Source organism: Cuculus canorus, chromosome 12 (genome assembly GCF_017976375.1).
Source record: "Cuculus canorus isolate bCucCan1 chromosome 12, bCucCan1.pri, whole genome shotgun sequence".
In the NCBI taxonomy this organism is placed as follows: domain Eukaryota; kingdom Metazoa; phylum Chordata; class Aves; order Cuculiformes; family Cuculidae; genus Cuculus; species Cuculus canorus.
Genome location: NC_071412.1, coordinates 8,946,737 through 8,955,984, shown reverse-complemented (window position 1 = coordinate 8,955,984; position 9,248 = coordinate 8,946,737). Strand labels below are relative to the sequence as shown.

General features: G+C 41.7%; 1 long non-coding RNA gene across 3 annotated transcripts in view; it reads left to right on the top strand.

Annotated features, from left to right (window-relative positions):
- Positions 1 to 418: 418 nt before the first annotated feature.
- Positions 419 to 9,248, top strand: part of LOC128853388 (uncharacterized) — a 110,181-nt gene continuing 101,351 nt past the window's right edge. For all 3 annotated transcript variants that reach the window (XR_008451904.1, XR_008451903.1, XR_008451905.1), the window contains exons 1-2: positions 419 to 767; positions 2,482 to 2,615. This is a non-coding gene — a long non-coding RNA (uncharacterized LOC128853388). The remainder of the gene's footprint in view (positions 768 to 2,481; positions 2,616 to 9,248) is intronic.

Here is a 9,248-nt window from a genome sequence, read left to right as displayed (position 1 = left end):
AGTGATACATCTCCAGACTGCCTTTTATAGCATGTTTGTCTTAGAACTGAAAGGTGAGCTCCCCCCATGTACAAATCTGTGTGGAAATGTTTTAATTGCTGCTGTGTAGTCACAGCAGAGAAGCTTGTACAGATTCCTGCTAAGGGAAATGTTGGAGCCCAGCTGGGTCTGATTTCTGGGACACAGATTTCAGCAGAGAAAAGCATGGGAATATGACACTGTGGCAGCTCACTGAGTCCAGACGGGGACTTGATGCACACAAAGTTCTCTGTTCCTTTGGGCAGAGCAACTCTGACTTCAGCCATATTATTAAATTACTCTGGTTTAATAAGTCACTGTGTGCCGCTGAGCAAAGAACAGATAGCAACCATTAACCCCAGGCTGTGTCAAATGTAAGATAGGACGGGGTAAACTGAAACCTCTTCTGCTAACGTCTAGTAACTGCTATAGCTGTGGTAATTTGACCATGTGTCCCTAGCTTCAAAGTCAGACAAAGCAGATGAGACATGAACTGCATGTGTCTGACTGGATGCATTTTAATCCCAGACAGCCTCCTGCTCAAACCTATGTGCCATTATTGATCTGGTGCTGTACTTCCCAGCACCTCTGGGGTGAATGGTGCGAGCAACGATGTCAAAAATCCGCCCCGCCTCAGCAAAGCCCTTTGGGACTCCTGGATTTTTCTTCATTGGACCTATATCTTTTTCTTCCAGAAATGAGACAATGATGAACGTGACGCTTTGGTTGCCATGGGAACACAGCATGAGGTTTGTGTTAGCCGTGCTCTTTCCTGCGAGCAGGTGCAGCTGGCTCTTGAGATGGGTGTGAGTGGCGTTGATGCCATCCATACAGGTCTTGCTCACATGCTCCCTCAGGATGCCTGGGTCTGAGAGGGGAGGGTCAGCCCCACTTAAGTTACAAGAGTAAAATCCAGAGGGAAAAGTCATTGTAGTGTAGGAAGATGCGTGTGACACTTTGGAGGGAAATAGATAAATCCTGTTTGAAACTTCTACAAAATCTTGCTGAAGATTGTAAGAGGAGTCCACAGGGACCTAGAGACTAAGAGGGTGCCCAGCGCCATCACCATGGGGAACAGCTGGAAGATTTAGTGTGGGGGGAAAACGGAGTCCTGAGCTCCCCTTGTAGCTTGTCACCAGGGCTGGTCTAGGATCACAGGGAGAGTGGCAGAAACCACAGGTTTTCTACCACACCCATTGATCTTCCAAGTTTTTCTATATTCCTTAACCCCTCATCCCCTTATACATGCTCGTGTTCAGTTCCTGACATCCATGCTCTCTCCTTTTCAGTCCACCCTTAGGGCTTTCCTGAGCTTCAGCTTGGAAATAATCAGGAAGCACTTTCACACTGTTATAAAGCCTCTTAGAGCTTTCAGAAAGACAATTTGGGAGGGACTTCTCATTGTCACTGCTATTTTTCTCCTTTCAAAGATCTCCTTTTAAATCTTCACCTAATATTTTACCAAGGGAAGAAATATATTTGTAAAGATCTTACAGAAGTAGGTTTTATTGAAGCAAAGGGAGGAGATGAAGCCACAATCCTATTTAGAAAACAGGTGAAAGCTGTTGTCAATCTGTCTCACTAATGTGATGATTTGAATGGGTATCAGTAAAGGGTGGGAGCTCCTGGGGAAGAGATAAAAGGAGGCCTAGTTAAGGACAGCTGAGAGGATGCTGGAGGGAAGAAAAGAGGTGGTGAGGATGGAGGTTGTGGTGTAGGCAATACAAATAGTCTTAGGGGCTATGAAAGAGGGAAAAATACCACCCAGGGAATCTGGACAGGTGATTATAAACTATGCTAAAGCAGGATTTAGAGGAACAGCTTGCATGATGGTAAGTGTTAGTCTCCAAGACCTGTCAGAAATTTGGTACAGAGTAGCACGAACAGCAGAAACAGATTAGGAATGTGAAGCTTGTTGCTAGAAAAGAAAATTTCTTTTCTGTCTGTCATAAATCTTTACCTCTTCACTACTTTAGCTGCTTCCTGCATTCCCTAAGCAGGATTAGTGTTCATACATGGCCAGAGGGTTTCAACATGAGCTGCAAATAATAATAATAAATTTCACAATGTGATTTCACGTGGAGAGTGGAGATAATAGTGCCTTGTATTTACACAGTAGGGTCCATGAGACTTTGGGTCAGGCAGAGTGAAGAATGGTTTCTCACCTGCTGTTGAAACGCAGCTTGCTCTGGGATATCACACTGCACCTGCTCTGCAGTTACTGCACCAGGAGCGTGGTGAGGAGAAAGCTTCTCTGAAGCTGTTGAGTGAAGGCTAGGTAAAGAAAGGAAATGTAATTCTGCACACTGGATTTTATCCAGAATGCTGAAGTTAAACATCTGGTTAATTAATAAAAAAGAGATACAACTGCACAGTATTCCCTGCAGCAGTGCTTGGACACTGGAATCTGCTTTGTTTTGTGAAGATGAGCCTGACTCTTCCATTACTACTGCATTGCTACAGGTCCCAAGACTTTGCCTGAAAGTGACTCCGCTGAGTCTCAAACAGTAGCTGCTGCTTTTCTTGATGAATCAAAAACCAACCTGCCTTTACAGTGGACTCCATGCCTCTTTTACCAGTGCTGCACTCAGACCAAGGTATGTTGTTACATTTAAATCATCATGTGGAGAGCAGGAGCTGCGTGATAGTTCTGCTGAGATGTTTCATTCTTTCTGTTAGCAGGAGGATCATGTGTTTAGGAAGAGCAGTGAGAAAAGCATATCTGTTATCACCTCTTTGCCTGTGTTTGATTTGCATTGTCTCATGCTTGTTTCCACATTTAAAGGTCATCACAGCTGCTGTGTCCTAGGGTTGGGTCATAAACAAAGAGTTCTGGGACTTGGTTCTTACAAATGATGAGAATCTATTTGTTGGGCAGCCAACTCTTTTGGGGTTGGAGGACCTCATGATGGTTCTTCAATGTAATTTCCGGTATGAGTTATATTAAGAGCCTCTTAGAAGCTTTGGCTTAATGGAAACAATAGCTTTGGTTTGAATTTCAGCACCTGCAATACTGGAGCTTGTGGAAAACTGCCCCTCTGTGTCCACCACCTCTGTCCCTCAAAGATGGAGATGTCCCTATCTGTCTGTGCTTTCCCCAACCAAAATAGGGTAGTCCTTGTGCTGAGGCTTTTAGTGTTGTTATTTGAACTGTAAAGGGCCATACTTAGCATTGTCTGTAGAAATAGAAAGAAATGCATGTTTTCCCCTGTGGTACTATTGGCCAGCTGGGCTGATTCACCACACACAGTGCTGTGACCTCTGTCTGTCCCATCTGCACCCATATTTGAGTTGATTGTTTGAGGAACATAGTCATCAGCTTGAAATCTCACTTTGGTCAAATATCTTCTCTTTTTTGTTTCCTTCTATAAAAGCAAAGTTTTAATAGAATTAGCTTTGCTTGCAAACAAATGAGTATCATAGAGTTTACAGAGTTTTCTGTCACAGGAGTGGGGCTTTATACCTCTGCTAGGGTCGTGGAGCACCATCAAAATGCAAACTGAGGCTGTGGCTTCAAATCAGACTTTGGTTCAAATCCAGTTTAAGGAGGAGGACCTTGACATGTTTCCTATGTTCAGACTTGTGGGAATTACTTTTGCTTAGTTTACACGAGATTGCACAAAGGAGATGTTTAACACTAGAGATGCAATACAATGCTTCAAGTTATTCCTTACCCTTGGACTCATGCCACCTTCTCAGGCAAAACAGCTGAGTGCTGTGGACAGAGGACTGAGTGACGCAGCTCTGGGAAGACAGAGGTCTGCCTCTCATGCATTGACAGAAAGGAGTACTGTTTATCTGTGCCTCTAAAGCAATTGAACTGCATGTCCTGGCTGGAATCCAGATGGGACAGGTCTAGAATATGACCTTCAGTTACATGCCCTGGGAGGTGGCGTCTGGATTGCCTTGTCTTTTCACTTGCTCACAGGTGGGGTTCTGACATGGAGCAGGAATCTTGAAATTATGTACCAGGTTGATGTCTGTGGCAGTGGTCCTCCATGTCTGAAAGTGGAGGGGTGTTGCATACTTCTATTTAATTCCTGGTTTTTTGAGATGCTAAAGGAAGGAGTGTTGTGTTTTGCATCAGAAACTAAGTTGGAGGATGAGCCATGTAACCTCCTGTCTCTTGTCACCCTGGTTAAGCTGAGGGATGTTTAACCTTAGTTAAGATGGAGGAATATGATGGTTTTGTCTTCACTCTTGATCTTTTAGGCTTTCCATAATCCTCTTTTTTTTGAATGCTTAACAGACCCAAAGCTTTCTGCTTCCCAGGGACCATCTGGCTGGAGATATCTGGTTAGATAAAGTCCTGTAGCTGTACCAAGTTCAGGGTCATTAAATTATTCCAAGCAAACCTTCCTCTTGTGATTTGAATTGGATACAAAAACTACCTTTGCTTCCTGTCTGAAGCTCTCTAATTGACAGTGTTTGTGGGACACCTGTTGTCCACTGAGGCTCCTGTTGGTCTCTCAGCATCAAGGCACAATTCTTTCCCTTAGTTCTGCATGCATCAAAGCACTCACTCAGCCCTCCCATCTGTCTCATATACCAAGTTTTCTACCTCTGAGAAAACCTCCGCATCCCCAGTGTGGAGGATGTAGATATATATCACTTTCACGGGGACTTTTGTTTATCCAACCTCAGCTGAATTTTTTCCTTTGTGGAGTTTTTAGTTTTTTCTTTTTTTTTTTTTTTCCCTTTTCTGATTGAATCCCTTTGCTCCTAATCCCACCACCTGGTATGGCTCACACTGCAGGATCTCTCTACCTCCTCAGTGTCTACACCCTTCAAATATTTGTAGACATTTATCACTTCCCCCCCACCCCCCACTTAGTCATGTCTCTGCCAAGATAGGCATATTTAGTTCTTCTAATCTTTCCTTTTGAGTGAGTCCCTCCAGCACTCATAACTCATTTTTCCTTGCTCTTCTTGGAATACTTTCTAGTCTGTCAGCACTTAAGAAATTTCTTATTTGGGGTGCTTTAATGAGCAGGCACAAAAAAAAAAGAGAAACTTCCTGAAAAGAGAGTTTTTTTGGCTCCAAGCTATTGGGAATAGATAAGAGTTGGATAGATCTAGGAATTCCTGCTGCAACTTCTAAGTGGTTTCTGGGACACAGAAGAATTCTTCCTTCTGCTAGCCTGAATTTCTCTATTCCATGGCCCTGAAATCTGTAACAAGACATCAGCTAACACTTTTTCTGTGTTTGTTTCTCCAGTTCTATTAACAAGACAGATTAATCTTAAGTGTCATAGGCTTAGCTTGCCATTCCCTGTGTCCTTCTTAGGCTAAATGCTTTGCCTACGAGTGATTTTCTAGTGGGCTTTGGGGTGCAAGTGCTTCAGAGATAGCAGCTACGTTTTATCAATGCTGAATCTCTGCTTCCCAGCTTTGTTCTTCTCAAATACTGGTAGGCATAGTGCCAAAGGATCAGCAGAGAACAGCCAGCTCCTTTTTATCTTAGGAAATTTTTTTCTCTCTAGCCATTTCTTTCTGTTATGTCCAAGCTGTATAAAAAAGAGTATTATTTAAAATTGATCCTGTTTCGAGGATCCTGGATGGACATTTTTCTTTCAAATAACCAACTCAACAAATTCTTTAGATAAAACATTGTTAATTAAAGCTATACCCCAGGGAGATGGCCGAGAGGTGCTGTTCAGTCTCCACCTCTCGTAATGAACTCCATGGTGGTTTTTGAGGCATTCCTGGTATCTCACACTGATGGTAATTTGTGCTGTCTGAGATTACATGATGTGAGCAGAATTGAAAGGAATGACAAGAAGCAGCAAGTGTTCACTCACTCATCAACTACAGCAAGGTCTGCAGCTTCACTGTTTGTATTAAGAACTTTTTAAATATTCCCCGTCACCATCTAGTGACCTGCAATGGAGCAGCAGTTTAGCCAAGAGATGCTGTCAGATTTACTAATTTGAGATGGATATCAGTATCAAAAATATGTCCAAACCTAGAACAAAGCCAAGCTTGCATTGTCTGACATACCTTTACATGATGCAATCTAGATTTCCACTGCAAGTGTTAGAACAATGTGCTTTTCACCTGGGAGGAATCAAAAGGTTCTGCTTTCCTTTCTTACATATCGTGATGTGTGAATCATAGAATGGAAGGGACCAACAGGGATTGTCGTGTCCAATTCCTATCTCTGCATAGGAAAACCCCAACATCCACACCACGTGTGTGAGTGCATTGTCCAAGTGCTTCTTGAATATTGTCAAGCTTGGCACCATGACTACTTCCCTTGGGAGCCCGTTTCAATGCTCCACCACCCTCTGAGTGAAGAACCTTTTCCTAATGTCCAACCTAAACCTCCTTTTGCACATCGTCCTGCCATTCCCTTGGGTGCTGTCATTGGCTGCCAGAGAGAAGAGATCAGTGCCTGCTACTTCTTCTCCTCCCTTTGTGAGGAAGCTGTAAATTGCAGTGAGGGCTTTCCTCAGTCTCCTCTGGGCTGAACAGACCAAGTGAATTTAGTTGCCCCTCATACAACTTCCCCTCTAAAACCTTCAACTTCATGGCTCTCCATGGTCTGTCTTCCCACACAGACTAGATACTTATCAAACATCTGTCTTCTGTTTTGATTGTGTCCTGAGAACATTAAGTTTAAGTAGGAATGTGAAACTAGCTCTGCTGACTGAACAGGAAATGTTTCTCCCTTGTGGAATGAAGGCTTTTTGGATCTATTAAGCTGGTCTACATAAAGGAAAGGAAAGCAAAGCAAGGGCAAACAAAAGCACAGTGGGTTGGATAGGGGAATGCGTTTCATTTTTTGCATCCAGCCTGTATCAGTCAGTCTGTGCCACCACCTGATGCCACTATATCATCATAAAATATAGAAACAAGGAACTCATAACTTCTTGAGTGAAGAGCAAAACCTGCTATTGCTTTGACAGTGGATTGACTTTCCCCGCTGTCTGTTAAAGCAGTCTTGGAGAATCATGCTGAACACTGCATTACGGATATGCACACTGGATATTAAAAAAGAGAGAGAATGTATTTACTGTCGTTTGCAGGTTGCCTTTCACGCTCTTAGTTGTCATAGCATTCAGAAGCATTAAACAATGGGTCTTTGTCTGCAGAAAGAAAAATACCGCTTACATCACAAGCTTAGGCAGGAGTGGCAAAATCATTTTGAAAAATGAGTAGAAAGAGGAGCCCTAGTCATTTTCACCAGCCTATCCTCAGATACGCATTAGGGTCCTGATGCTTGAAACACTACAGTATCATCTACTTTAGCACCTTCAAACTGTTTATTAGTACCATCATCCCAGCAGTGGACTGTCTGCTGTCTTTGATGCTGTTGCAAACAAGCTTGTCCTTCCCAAAGGAATTAACAGTCTGACTGGCTTCAGTTTGTCAAGTTTATCTGCTGCCATTCACGTTTAGAAAGGGGGTGTGGTGGTTCTGTTTGTGTTTTTTACTTCATAAGAATATGCAGTTACTTAAGATCCATTCGGTTGACAAAGTGTTTTACAAACAAACTGTACATGAGAGTAACTTTGTTTGCTGCTGAAATGAAAAACATTTTTTATTGTGCAATCTCAAGAGGCAGATGAGATGTTTCAGTATGGCATGACTTTAAGTATTTGGCTGAATAGAGGTGGGATTAACTACCATAGTTAAAGAAAAGCATACATTCAGATTCTTTAACTGAGGTTTATTCTGTGCAAATATTTGACAAGTGGACTCTTATTTAAGTACAATTAAAAGTATTGAAGCTTGCACCATTTCTATCTATTGGCTAAAGAAAATGTTCTAAGCAGGTCTCCATGAAGTTAACGTCTATTTCTCTCTGTCATGAGTTCCCTCATTAGCTTGCCTGGCCCACTGACTGTCATAAAAGCCTGAAGGAATTTTACCTCTGGTATTTTACCCTCTTTGAATGTTTTCTAAACTTCTGATCTTTAGCGATTATTAATTTTTATATCTTTTTGTTTGAAATCAGCTCTATATCAGCTAGAGGTCTCTGAACTTAAATAACTAATACAAAGGCAAATCAGGTTTTTCCCTACTCTTGTTCCTAATGTGCTCCTGAGCAGAACTGTTCAACCCCTGGCCTCATTTCCATTCATTGTAATGGAGTGATAACAAAATGCATGGCCGACTTCTCTAATTAGTCTTGTGTTCCTCAAGGTCTTTTGCTATTGCCTTTTATTCTCTCTTATAGTTTAGCTTTTTGGGCTTTGTTGGTATTTCCCTAAAAACTCCTGATAGTTCTCCCCCTCTTCCAAATTATCTGTTTGGGCATGAACTGGTATATGGCAAACACACAGCAATGAAATATTCATCATTAAATGATCATGATCTTTCCTAGTTTTGTTGTTGCTGTTGGGTTTTATTTTAATTCTCAGTCCGTTTAGGGGAAATTGTTTAATATTATTTAATATTCTAACTTTAAAATTTTTATTGAACTAATATGCAGATGTATATTCAGTGTAGAATTCCTGAGCTTATTTTCTTCTCGCTTATTCTTCATCTCACTTTAATTAAAATACGACAAGCATAGAAAGGAAATTAGAACAAGAAAAAAGATGAGTAGTTGGCTGTCCCACCATTCCAACCAGCAGAAAATGGGGTTTTCTCTTTAAATGCAATAAATTGTTCTTCTCCTCTCCAATAAACATTGATCAGAGGTAGAGAAGGAAAAGGACCACTGTCTGTAAATGATGGAAAGCTGAAGCTCTTCTTGCACCATGAATTAGCTTCCTAGGAAACACTGTCTCACCCTAGGTTTGTTCAAGGGAAGGCTTGTTATGTGGAGTTGTGTCAAATGGTGAGGAGTGGTATAAAGAGATAATCAGAGTCCTCCAGCACTAATTACCTGTGCTCTATAGAAATCCCTAGCTCCATTCAGATCATTTTTCAAGGAAAAGCTCAAAGGAAACAAATGAAATCTAGTGCTGCAAGTGCCAGTTGATATGATAGAGGACAGGAAAGTCATGGATTAAAGCAATTGGTTTCCTAAGGCCTACCATACTATTTGACTCGATCCTTCCCAACCTCTCTTCTTTTTGCATTCATGCATTGTAACGTAACAAGAAACCTCTGCATTTCTCATCCTTCCTTTATTCTGAAATCTCCAGGCACTTTGCAAATATTAACTGTTAAAATTTCACAGCTATCTACCCATCTATTTATCTAATCTCAAAGCGTTTAAGGTTTCTTATCACAATTCAGAGGGATGGCAATAAACAGAGTATAAAATCAAAACACTT